Consider the following 11,903-nt stretch of genomic DNA (forward strand, 5'->3'; position numbering starts at 1 on the left):
GGTGCGGTCCATCCTTAAGTTATCCAAATATGCAGATGTGTAAGCTTTCCAAAAGCTCCACCCTTGAGTTATACATATTTGCAAATGTGTAACCATTCCAAAAGCTCCACCCTTGAGTTATCAATATATGCAAAAGTGTGCCCACTCTAAAAGCTCCAACCTTTTAGATATCCACATATGCAAAAGTGTTATATATATTTAATTTGCATTGTTAGTCTTTTATTCATTATACATAGATTATGTAAAATTGTATCTTTTAGCTGTCCTTGTCCAAAATCAAGGTCATTGTCAACCTGACCAAAGCCACTGATTGTTTTGTATTCTGAAAAAGACTAATACATAATTTATATTTCTTTGTGTATATTAAATATTAGGATTATTATCCAAGTCTGAGTCAAGTAAGTATGTATATCATGTCTTTTTAGCATAATTTTAGTAAAAGACCTATTTATATCTTAAATTGTTCTGGAAAAGAACTTTTGGCACTCATCCATGTTATTCTTGTGTCAATAAGCTCGTTCTGTTTAGTTACATGTATCCACATATGCAAAAAATATGCCCCCTCGAAAAGCTTGTTATATTTAGTCATATGTATCCATATATACAAACGTATGCCCACTCCAAAAACTCAACCCATTAAGTTACATGAATTTATATATGCAAAAGTGTGCACACACCAAAAGCTCTAACCTGTTAGTTACCAATATATGCAAAGTGGATCCACTCCAAAAGATCAACCTGTTTAGTTATTCACATATGCAATACTGTGAAGACTCTAAAAGCACCACCCTCTGTCATCCATATACACAAAAGTGTACCTATTCTGAAAGCTCCACGCTTTTAGTTATTCATATATGCAAAAGTGTGCCCACTCTAAAAGCTCCACTCTTTTAGTTATTCATACATGCACAAGTGTACCCACTCTAAAAGCTCCACTCTTTTAGTTATTCATACATGCACAAGTATGCCCACTTTAAAAGCTCCACTCTTTTAGATATCCATATATGCAAAAGTGTGCCCACTCTAAAAGCTCCACTCTTTTAGTTATTCATATATGCAAAAGTGTGCCCACTCTAAAAGCTCCACTCTTCTAGGTATCCATATATGCAAAAGTGTACCCACTCTAAAAGCTCCACACTTTCAGTTATTCATACATGCACAAGTATGTCCACTTTAAAAGTCCACTCTTTTAGGTATCCATATATGCAAAAGTGTGCCCACTCTAAAAGCTCCACTATTTTATGCATCAATATATGCAAAACTGTTGACTCTACAATCTGCACCCTATTAGCTAACCACATATATAAAATTGTGCCCATTCTGAAAGCTTTACTCTTTTAGGTAGGCATGCCACTCTAAAAGCTACACTTTTTTTAGGTAGGTGTGCCATTCTGAAATCTCTACTCTTTTAGTTCTCCATATATGCAAATGTGTGCCCACTTTACTGTTTTGTGCACGTGTGTACGGGCTGAATTTCTAAAACTGCTTCACAAATATAGTGACCACCCTACTTATATCCCAATATTTGAGAACCTTTTTCTTAAATTGTGCAGAAAGGGTTGCATGACATTACTCAATTGTGCAAGTCCCAGACAGACAAAATGATACGCTTTCTATCTCATCTTCTTTAAGTGTTGCCATAATAAAGCCATGTGCTGTGTGTCCTGATTCTTCTTTGGGAAGTAACAAGAAAATGTTAGCAAATATTAATGCCTTATCAATGTCACCTTTTAGAATGTGAAACTAAAAGTCATGTAAATCTATTATATTTATAATGTGTACCTTCCAAAAAGAGCAACAACTGATAATGCACATTCTAAATAATTTTCTAAACAATCTCTGCTTAAATATAGCAATCCAACCAAATAAAGAATTAAAAATAAAATAAATTATATTGTTTTCAGATGAGGGTACAGTATCTGGTATTTGAAAAAGATTAGTTCAGTACATGTACATTAATAAACAGATTTCATGAGAACAGAAACAAAGGAGAAAGAAAACAAATTATGATAAAATTCTAATCATTCTAAATAACAATTCACATGATTTGTTTTCAATAGTTATTCACAGGATATTTTTTTTTCAATTACATATTCAAAAACTTTAAAAAGTATTAAATACATGCACTGTGATCATAAATATAAAAACTTTAATGAATATCAGGAACAATAATACTGACAATACCTCATGATGCACACTGACAGCAAAAAAGTTATTATCTTTCAAGGGAAATTTCATCTATATAACAAAGTCTTTTACTGATTATTTCAAAGCTGATATTCAAGAATGTACAACTAACCCACACTGACATTAAATATGCATAATAATCATGACAATAATAGAAAGCACATAGTACCATATATACTCACTTGTAAGCTAAGCCCAACTCCAAACATACTCGCTTGTAAGCTAAGCCCAACTCCAAACATACTCACTTGTAAGCTAAGCCCAACTCCAAACATACTCGCTTGTAAGTTAAGCCCAACTCCAAACATACTCGCTTGTAAGCTAAGCCCAACTCCAAACATACTCGCTTGTAAGCTAAGCCCAACTCCAAACATACTCGCTTGTAAGCTAAGCCCAACTCCAAACTTCACAGACCCAGATCTGTTGCATAATGCACTGGCAGATTTGGGTCTGTACAGTTTGTTATGAGTAATCAGTAGAAAAACAACATAGACAATGAACTCCAGGTGTATTATGCTGCAGCAGATCAGGATATTGGTTGTTTGCAGTTTTCCTCACCTTCTGAGTATATATGGTAAGTAAGTGCATAACAGTTCCCATAAGACCCTTGTAAATGAAAGTCAAGTGAGAAACAGAAAAAGACATGACTGAACCAGGTATAGTAATAATCTGCACTGATGAAATATAATTTTGTGTCAATAGTTTCATTTATGTGATACAATTTTAGAACAAAATCATTAGTATATATCAACAGAAGGTATACATGGACCTTTTTATTTTAAATGCACAAACATTATTACTGTGTGGACCCATTATTTCAAATGCACTAAACTCACATCTTCTCATGACCAAAACTCACCTGAGATTTTTTTAAAAACAGTCCAACAAAAACATATTTCTACAAAAACAAGTAGTTAAATATACAGAAAACCGAAGACCCAAATGTTACAGACATTCCAGAAAAAGAAACTGTTCTGGAAGAATTTATGTTTGCTTCAACTGGTGCAGACTCAATATTTCAGCATCAATATCAATAAGAGATTTGAACTCAGATTTGCCCTATCTTCAGAACTGGCTGCATGCTAATCGCTTAGAAAACAATCATATCAACACAGTATCTGAAGCAACATGTGTGTTGCTAAGCATTCAGCTACATTTCTTGTGGTTTTTAACACATTGCACAGGACAGTTATATGTTTGGGAAACTGACTGAAATATCAGTTATCACTAGAAGACGAATGAAAATATCAATGATTATTTTCCAGCTGATTAAAATATTGATCACTATAGGACTGACTGGCATAGCAGTTATCACAGTTATCAACTTTAAAATACTGATCACTATAGGACTGACTGGCATAGCAGTTATCACAGTTATCAACTTTAAAATACTGATCACTATAGGACTGATTGACATAGCAGTTATCAGTTATCAACTTTTCCTTGTAACAAATTTGAATATCATGTAAATGACTCATTCATAAAAGTCATGCTGAAGAGATTAAAGCAACTCATTAGTAATGGTAATTTGATTTAATGTATAGCAGAGGCATAGATGTCAACAAAACACGTACACCTTTTCATCATAAATTTATTAGTGTAAGTATACCTTCACAGAGCGTAAAAATTAGACCAAATAAATATGAACAAACATTTCAATTAAAGTAAGAATTAATAAACAGATCCCAAGCATTTCATTAATTTCTAAAGCCACAATTTTCATAGCAAACACTGCAATTCACAATCAGAATCATGATATAAATGAAGAACCAAACTTGAAAACAAAATCCCAAAATCAAAACCTGTTTATCTGCTTAATTGATGCAGCACTCAATTTTCTACCATACACAATTATAATGGGCAATTTCAACCTAGATCTGTTTTAGAAGGCTTTATGATACTCTCTTACAAAGTAATCTAGTCAATATACTATTTTAAACAACACACTCACACACACATTTATTGTGATTTTTACTAATCTGGACACAACTGGGTTAGATGTTTTGCAAACTGACTGAAATATCACTGGTTCCTATGAGACTGAAAGAAATTTTAGTGACAACCATGGGACTCGTATATTGTGATTACTATGGGACTAATTGAAATACCAGTGATCACCATGGGACTGAATGAAACAGCAATGATCATTATAAAACTGAATGAAATATCAGACTTCAATCAGAGATGTCTATCCCATGACAACAAGATTACACCAACTCAACTCTGGTATGTGTGTGTGTGTGTGATTTTGTTTTTTAACGTAGCTTTGACCATTTTTCAGTCATATTGCTATGATGTCTGCAGTGTGACAGTTAATAGTGACATCTAACACTGGGCCAACATGCCACAGACATGTAGTATGATGTCCCACCCAGTGACATTATCCTGACACAGGCCGACCAGTCCTAACACTAACTCCTAATGCTGAGCGCCAAGCAAGGCAGCTGTTAGTGCCATTTTTGTAAGTATTTGGTATGACTCAACCGGGGATCGAACCCATGACCTCCTGCATCTGAGGCGGACACACTAACCACTAGGCCACAGGGGCAGTTGATGGTATTTGGTCTTAAATGTTTATTATCAGCATAGATGTTAACAAAGCATGTCCACATTTTTTAAGATAAACTTCCTAATGAATTAGTCATACATTTAAAAATATCAAAACTAGTATTTATAAATTACCTGCATTGCTGCTCCCTACGTCTGTGTAGATAATTAAATTTCCAAATAAATGGAAGGTCACATATGTTATTTATCTGATTAGAAAGGGTTATAGATTTTATCTTTTCCAATTCAACTCAACAATTGACAGCACAGGTGGCCTACGTGGTTGATCATCTGCCTAGGATGAGGGATGTCGTGGCTTCATGCCCTGGCCATATAATAGCAAAGACTTATAAATATGGTACAAGCAGCTGCCTTGCTTGGCATTCAGCATTAATAGGTTAGTGCTAGTACACTAGGACTGGTTAGCCTGATGTTAGGATAATGTGACTGGGTAGGACATAATGCTGCATGTCTGCGACATCAAGCCCGAGTACTGGACATCACTATAAACTGACACTGCAGAGATTGTAGCGATTTCACTGAAAAATTGTTAAAGCTCCATTAAAAATCAAAATCACACACATATCTTTTCCAATTATAGACATTTCATTAGTTTACAATGCTAGCAATGGTTTTGAGTGGACTGTTTTCCTGACAATAATTTTATACACAAATACCAGTCTGGACTTCTTCCTGGCCATTCAACTACTTTTCAATTGATAAATAAAACTGTGTATGTTCAGCTTAATATATTGATGAGTACCTCTATGTTACATCCAATGTCTTGGATTGGATCTGACATAATTGTCTCATAACCAAATTTTTAATGTCACATGTACCTTTTGTCATTGTTTTGATGTCACATGTACCTTTTGTCATTGTTTTGATGTCACATGTACCTTTTGTCATCGTTTTAATGTCACAGGTATCTTGTGCAATGCCCTACAGATTACAATACGTATCAGAAAACAAAAGGTTAGAATTAGAGACAAATTTGATACATGAATTTAGAAATTCTCAGTTGGTTTGCTCCAGGGATCATGTAGGGGCCAGTTCTTTTTTGCAACATATATATTATGGTCAGTAGCAGTAGTAAATAAGGCGTTAATATTACCTTATATCAACTGTAAATAACATTAAATGGTTGAATTATCTCTTGTTGGTTATTCATTTTGCTTAGACTATTCACTTAATCCTTTTGATGTACTTGACACTGATCAAATGGCTAAGCTTTCACTGCTTGGGGTACTAGCAATGCAAAGATTTTGGTGTTACTCTTTCTGAATTTAAACCAACTTTCCTATTTAGAAAATAAGCGTCTCTTTGGCTGATTTAATCAAAATGAATGACTTTATAAAAAAAAGCAAGTTAATTGTTTCCAAATGGATTTTGAAAAGCTACAATCTCTGGAACTATATTTTATACTGACATGGTACGGAAGCATGTGAAGAATTAACTCCCACTGTTTCATGTTTTTATATGCCATTCAAGTATTTCCTTGATCTACTTTTCAACCAATGTGTTGAAGTATCTTGCTTATGTGTAAAACTTTTCTATTTATGACATATACAAATGCTGAGACAATCTGGATAAGATCCACAATTTTCTTTGATCTCTCTATTTCTTTTACTTTTCTTCAATCTCTTTTCTAAAATTTATTTTCTTCTTATGGTGTTATGTAAGTTCTACACAATATATATATATATATATATATATATATATATATATATATATATATATATATATATATATGGGTGAGAAAATTTAAAGTTCTTATAGCATTGTTTCCAATCCATTTTTTATTATATTTGATGGTAATAAAATATGTCAGAATCAAAGTATAAACTGGTGATCCCATAAGAGAAAGTACCTACAATTTTGGATATCTATAACTGACAAATCTGACAGTTTAAAGTAATTTTTCTTTGTAAACTAAAGAAATATGTATCAAATAGAATGCTTTTATACATCTGCAATACAATTTTCTATTATTAATAGTATTACATTTTAAACAATATGAATTTAAAATATGACTTTTTCCAACATTAATAACTTGATGAAAATTAAACCAAGCAAATACACTATACACTGAAATTATTCTAAATGACCAAAGATTAATAGTACAATAAATACTTGTTAACGAAATCTCTGAATAGTAATGTTGAAATCATATTATTTCCTACAATGCAAGGCTCTGATTTAAAAAAAAAAAATACATAAACATAAAAATGTGAATCTGAAACACAATTCCGTGTAAAACCATGCAAGCAAACATTTCCTTCAAGGTTAAATTTATACCCAAATAATTAATTTAATTCTAAGATAACAATTTAGAAAAGGAAAGAAAAAGGTTTATTTTACGAAGCCGCCATATTTATAGCAAACACTGCAATTCACCAACGGATTTGAGTGCCTGGGATATTTCCTTGCACAAGAGAAAATTGATCTAAAATTTAAACAAGCAAAAAATAACGGCAACAATCCCATTATAAAATCAAGAACTGGTAGTTATTTATTCCACGATAAAATTATTCGTGCAATTCTCATAAACTTGATGGTCACAGGATATAAATTTATGACGCGTATCAAATGGGAAAAAAGCACCATCGACGATTATAAAAATATTGCCCGGGTGTAAAATGAAATTCCTATATATCTTCTTTATAAAAACACTGAAATTTGTGACAAACATTTCCGGTCATTAAAACAACAATACATACACCTTTTTATACGTATAAATAATTACCTTCAACTCTTTAACTGATGATTTTTCAACATTTTGAATAGTACTGAACCAAAATTAGCGATTCTCAAACAGGAAGCCGACAGATAAATGGACATATAGCGCATGCGTACAGACCTTCGACCGGCTGCGTTTGATTTGGGACCGCTTGTCGAATCGTTAGTAATACGTTCTGGTAACAAAATTGAAGATAATGGACCAGTCTATGCTGTGAACGCTCCCATGATGGATATATATATATATATATATATATATATATATATATATATGTTTGTTAGTAATTAATTTTTCCACTGTTTGCAATCCTAAATAACTCATATTAATAGAAAAAAGTATCTTTAACCATGAACTCATGGTGGAAGTCGTGTCGAGCGTTAACGTGTTTGTATTATTTTTGTGTGTGCTTGTGGGGTGTGTGTATACAGAAGTAATGAAAACAAACGTGTTACAAAGAAAATATTTAACTTATGGCATACATCAATGGCAGAATACTCGCTGCATGTGCACTGTCGCACGATAAACTGTGACATTCATACCGTAATAAGTAAATGCTAAAGAAAGAAAAATAATTACAGGCAGTCAGTACCATGAATAAATAATACACCAGTCGAAGCCAAAGGTCACAATCGAAGGATGAGCGGGAAGATACATTAAAGAGAGCTTGTGACTATATTCTTTACTGATTGCGAAGTAATAATTGTGACTTATCAGCAGAGAGGGTGAACAGACCACTTCCTGGAAGGTCCATTTTTGAAAAATAAACCGAAACCTCTAACTGACTGAGAGTTTCTCTAATTGGGTTTGTTTATTTTGATACTTTATCTTTGTCGTTCGTGTGTTTCAAAATTTGTTGTGTGTGTTTTGTTTACTCACCGTCACATGTATTTGTGGTCGCACCCTTTCTGCTGCTGTAATGTGTGAGTAATTAAATCATTTTCATATCAGTCTCTCAACCAAAGATTTTATCAAAACCTATACGATATCGCGACCGAGGATCATGTAAATTTATTGTGTGGGGCACCTTGTGCTTTTTAGAAGAAGTTTTTTAACTTAATCATGTCCATGTCCCCTGAACACCAAGGCTGATGGATATTTCGCAGAGTATGTGTATCGACTCCATTAAACACAACTAAAATATTACAATAATCTCTGATTACTTTATGCGCTTGTGTATATCGCTGTGTAACATAAATCACGTTTGTGTTTTTGTGTCTGCCTCGAGAAAATACCCGAGCAGGATTTGATTGTTTGTCCAGCATCGCATCATCGTATACTAAGAGATTATTAATAAATCCATCTAGGTCATCTACTCATCGGGCTTCATCAATATCGGTGATAAAATCAATAATATCGTTGCCGTCCTCGACCAACGATTTTGCATTTTCATTAAAATCTTAACATTTCTGATCATCTACGGATGGAGCCACTAAATATAACTTATCCCACTTGAACCATCTCATTATCAGATTAAGTAATAACTGCATCTTACCAGACCCAGATGGACCTATGATAATTGCTCTGATATAATTTGGTATAGCTGGATGATGTTTTACTGGCTCTTGCTTTCGAGTCGCTGAGAAATCAATGATATCCATGTTATACAAATATAATAAATAATATTAATTTATATTGTGTTCCATGCAGAGCATCCATCCCCACCAGTGGATTAACAACAATAATAAAAAATAAAATAAAAGCGTGCACTTACAGGCAAGTGTGTGAAATGTGGTACAAAAATATAAATGTATCTCCCTGACACAGTCAGGACACAAAGTGTCTGGTGGTGATATCGCTGTTCGTTAGGAAAATTGCCAAGAGCTCCATGGGCTAAGTATCCAGGAGAAATATATCTTCCTGGATATAATTATTGTAGTCCTGGAACCCGACTTCATATCCGACTTGACGAACGAGACCAACCAAAACATGGAGAGTATCCAATAAATGCGATTGATCAAGAGGTATCAACAAAAAACAAATCGTTCATGATGTAGCGTATAAAATAACGATTTACAATATGATTCAGAAAGATATGAAATCTCGCGAATGGGTTGCAAGACTATCAAGTGATCCTATTTGGAGTATTACGACACGTAACATTTTAGCGTGGTAAGATCTGCGGGTACACCCTCGATCTGCAGATTAAATTGAACTGCTCCTCTACGTGGATTTGTACGTGAAAAATTACAAGTAATTCCTGAAGACACAGTTCCCACCGCATTCAATTTTGTAAACTAGCACATCGACGTCGATTACATTCGAGACAGGTCAGCATCACATTTTCGCGTGTGTGACCATGACTACTATTAATACTGTCTACGGTAAATTGTCTTGGATTATTTGAATACTGTCACAACATTACTGTGTTACAGCTCGCACAATGATTATTTTGCTGTTTTTTCAGCGTCATGATAAATTCGACATCGAGATTAAAGTCACGTTTTTTGTTTTGTTTTGTAACGCTGTTTATAACTAAAAACAAAATCTTGCTACACCATCGCCATTGTCAGCAGAAGTTTGATTATTATTTTTTGTGAAGTCTATGATAACTCTCCGTAGCTGAGATATTTTTCTGACTCGAGACGCTGCGAGATAAACTAAATTTGACTATTCGATACGATCATCAACAATCCAAATATTAATACCAGAAATAGTTAATCCTTGTGATGAATGAATCGTTATAGCATATCCTAGAGTCCACAGAGTTTTGTCCATCATTTATGCATCCACAACAACATTGGCTAAAACAATATCATTTAACACAAGATTTTGTTTCTCTAATGATCCTGGTATATCAACTTCGATATTCTTTCGTCGTGTATCTGCTGGTCAATAACACAATGGTACAGGTAGATTTGAAAAAAAATTCTTTTTGTAATATACATAATTGTTGTTGAAGTGTATCACGAACTATCTTTCTACTTGCAACTATCAAATCATCTGGTCTCCATAAATTCCAAAAATTGTTAATAGGAGTTTCTGCAATTATTTCACGCATTATTTCACACTGAATTTTATTTGGTTGTAGTTTATTAATTTCTTAAACTCTCTTAATTCTGGATCAAGTGCCCTCTGATCAGCATTTATTTCCTCATAATAATCAATAAAATCTTTTAACAAATTGTGTGGAGACAATCCAGCAAAAGGTGGTGGTTGAACATGATCGCCGCACATTATTACAGCAGTAATTTTTGTAAGCAACCAATCAAGAAATAATTTTAGTGTTTCTAGCGGCACATATTTCATTCCAAATAGTAATCCTTGGAATATATATTTCACCCATTCGTTCAGAAGTCCATACATCTCCCTTCCATCGAAGAAAGCTATGATAAGAATGAGACTTTTTCCCCCTCGTTCGTTCATTTCTCTGGCGCGTCTGTGTGTAGGTGTTAAAACAACCATATCAACATAGTTTGAAGAACTCTGACGAATATTTTTGTTCAGATTCCGATTTTCTTAAAATTCATCTTTTAATTATTTGTTTGATGTTGATTTTCTTAGAAAATCCGTGATTTTAGTGAAATGTGGTCAAAATGCATTGTTTTTTCAATGATTTTAGTTGATTTGTCAGTATTAAAAAAATCAGTTAAATTGCAGATTTTCGATCGGTCAATCGTCACGCGATACTTTAAATGATTCGACGAATTATCGGTAAATTTTCATGAAACACAGTCCAAAGTAATATTTCGTTGTTACTGAATTATGTCTGATTTTGATTGTTTTATGATCAGAAAAAAAGAGAATTTATCGATAAACCGTTAAATCATTTAGAGAACTGCGTGAGGTTTGACCGATCAAAATATAAAATCTGACTGACTCTCATTATTTTTAGCACCAATATATACCCCATCAAATCATAAAATCTGACATTTTCATTATTTTTTGAGTATTATTTATCTGAAATCTGAACAAGAATCAGTAAAAAAAAATAAATTATGTTATAATATATTCATTTGTTTCTTGACAAAGTCAAGGGTATGTAGTTTTATGTTTTTATGTTTTCGACGAGATTTGTATTATTCTAAGTATTATTTCCCTATCAATTTGATAAAATGGTTCGATAATCTGATTTGATTTGGGTTATATATCCATCAAGTTTGTGAAAGTGTTTGATAATCGGAAAATATATTGTTAGTGAACCCGTCACTTTGATGAAATTGTTTGATAACCTGAAAATTATGGGTAATATGCCCATCGATTTGATGAAGTTGTTTGATAATCTGATTAATATTAATAACAATATAATCAGTGAACATAAAAGTGTTACTGAAATTGACCAATAATCTGATTTAATTTGAGTAATATACCCATCAATTTGATGAATTTGTTTGATAATCTGAAAAAATATGGGTAATATACCCATAAAATTATAAAATCTGACAGAGTTTCATAACAATGAGTATCATATAACCCATCAAATTATAAAATC

The 11,903-nt window shown here is 33.1% G+C and overlaps 1 protein-coding gene across 1 annotated transcript in view; it reads right to left on the reverse strand.

The window, feature by feature from the left end:
• LOC149788584 (scm-like with four MBT domains protein 1) overlaps positions 1-7,561 on the reverse strand; it is an 88,603-nt gene extending 81,042 nt beyond the window's left edge. The window contains exon 1 of the mRNA XM_089974639.1: positions 7,481-7,561. The gene's annotated coding sequence lies outside the window, so the exon portion shown is untranslated. The remainder of the gene's footprint in view (positions 1-7,480) is intronic.
• Between the last annotated feature and the right edge of the window lie 4,342 nt (positions 7,562-11,903).

The sequence above is a fragment of the Sinohyriopsis cumingii genome, chromosome 11 (assembly GCF_028554795.1).
Source record: "Sinohyriopsis cumingii isolate HCF-2022 chromosome 11, ASM2855479v2, whole genome shotgun sequence".
Taxonomy (NCBI): domain Eukaryota; kingdom Metazoa; phylum Mollusca; class Bivalvia; order Unionida; family Unionidae; genus Sinohyriopsis; species Sinohyriopsis cumingii.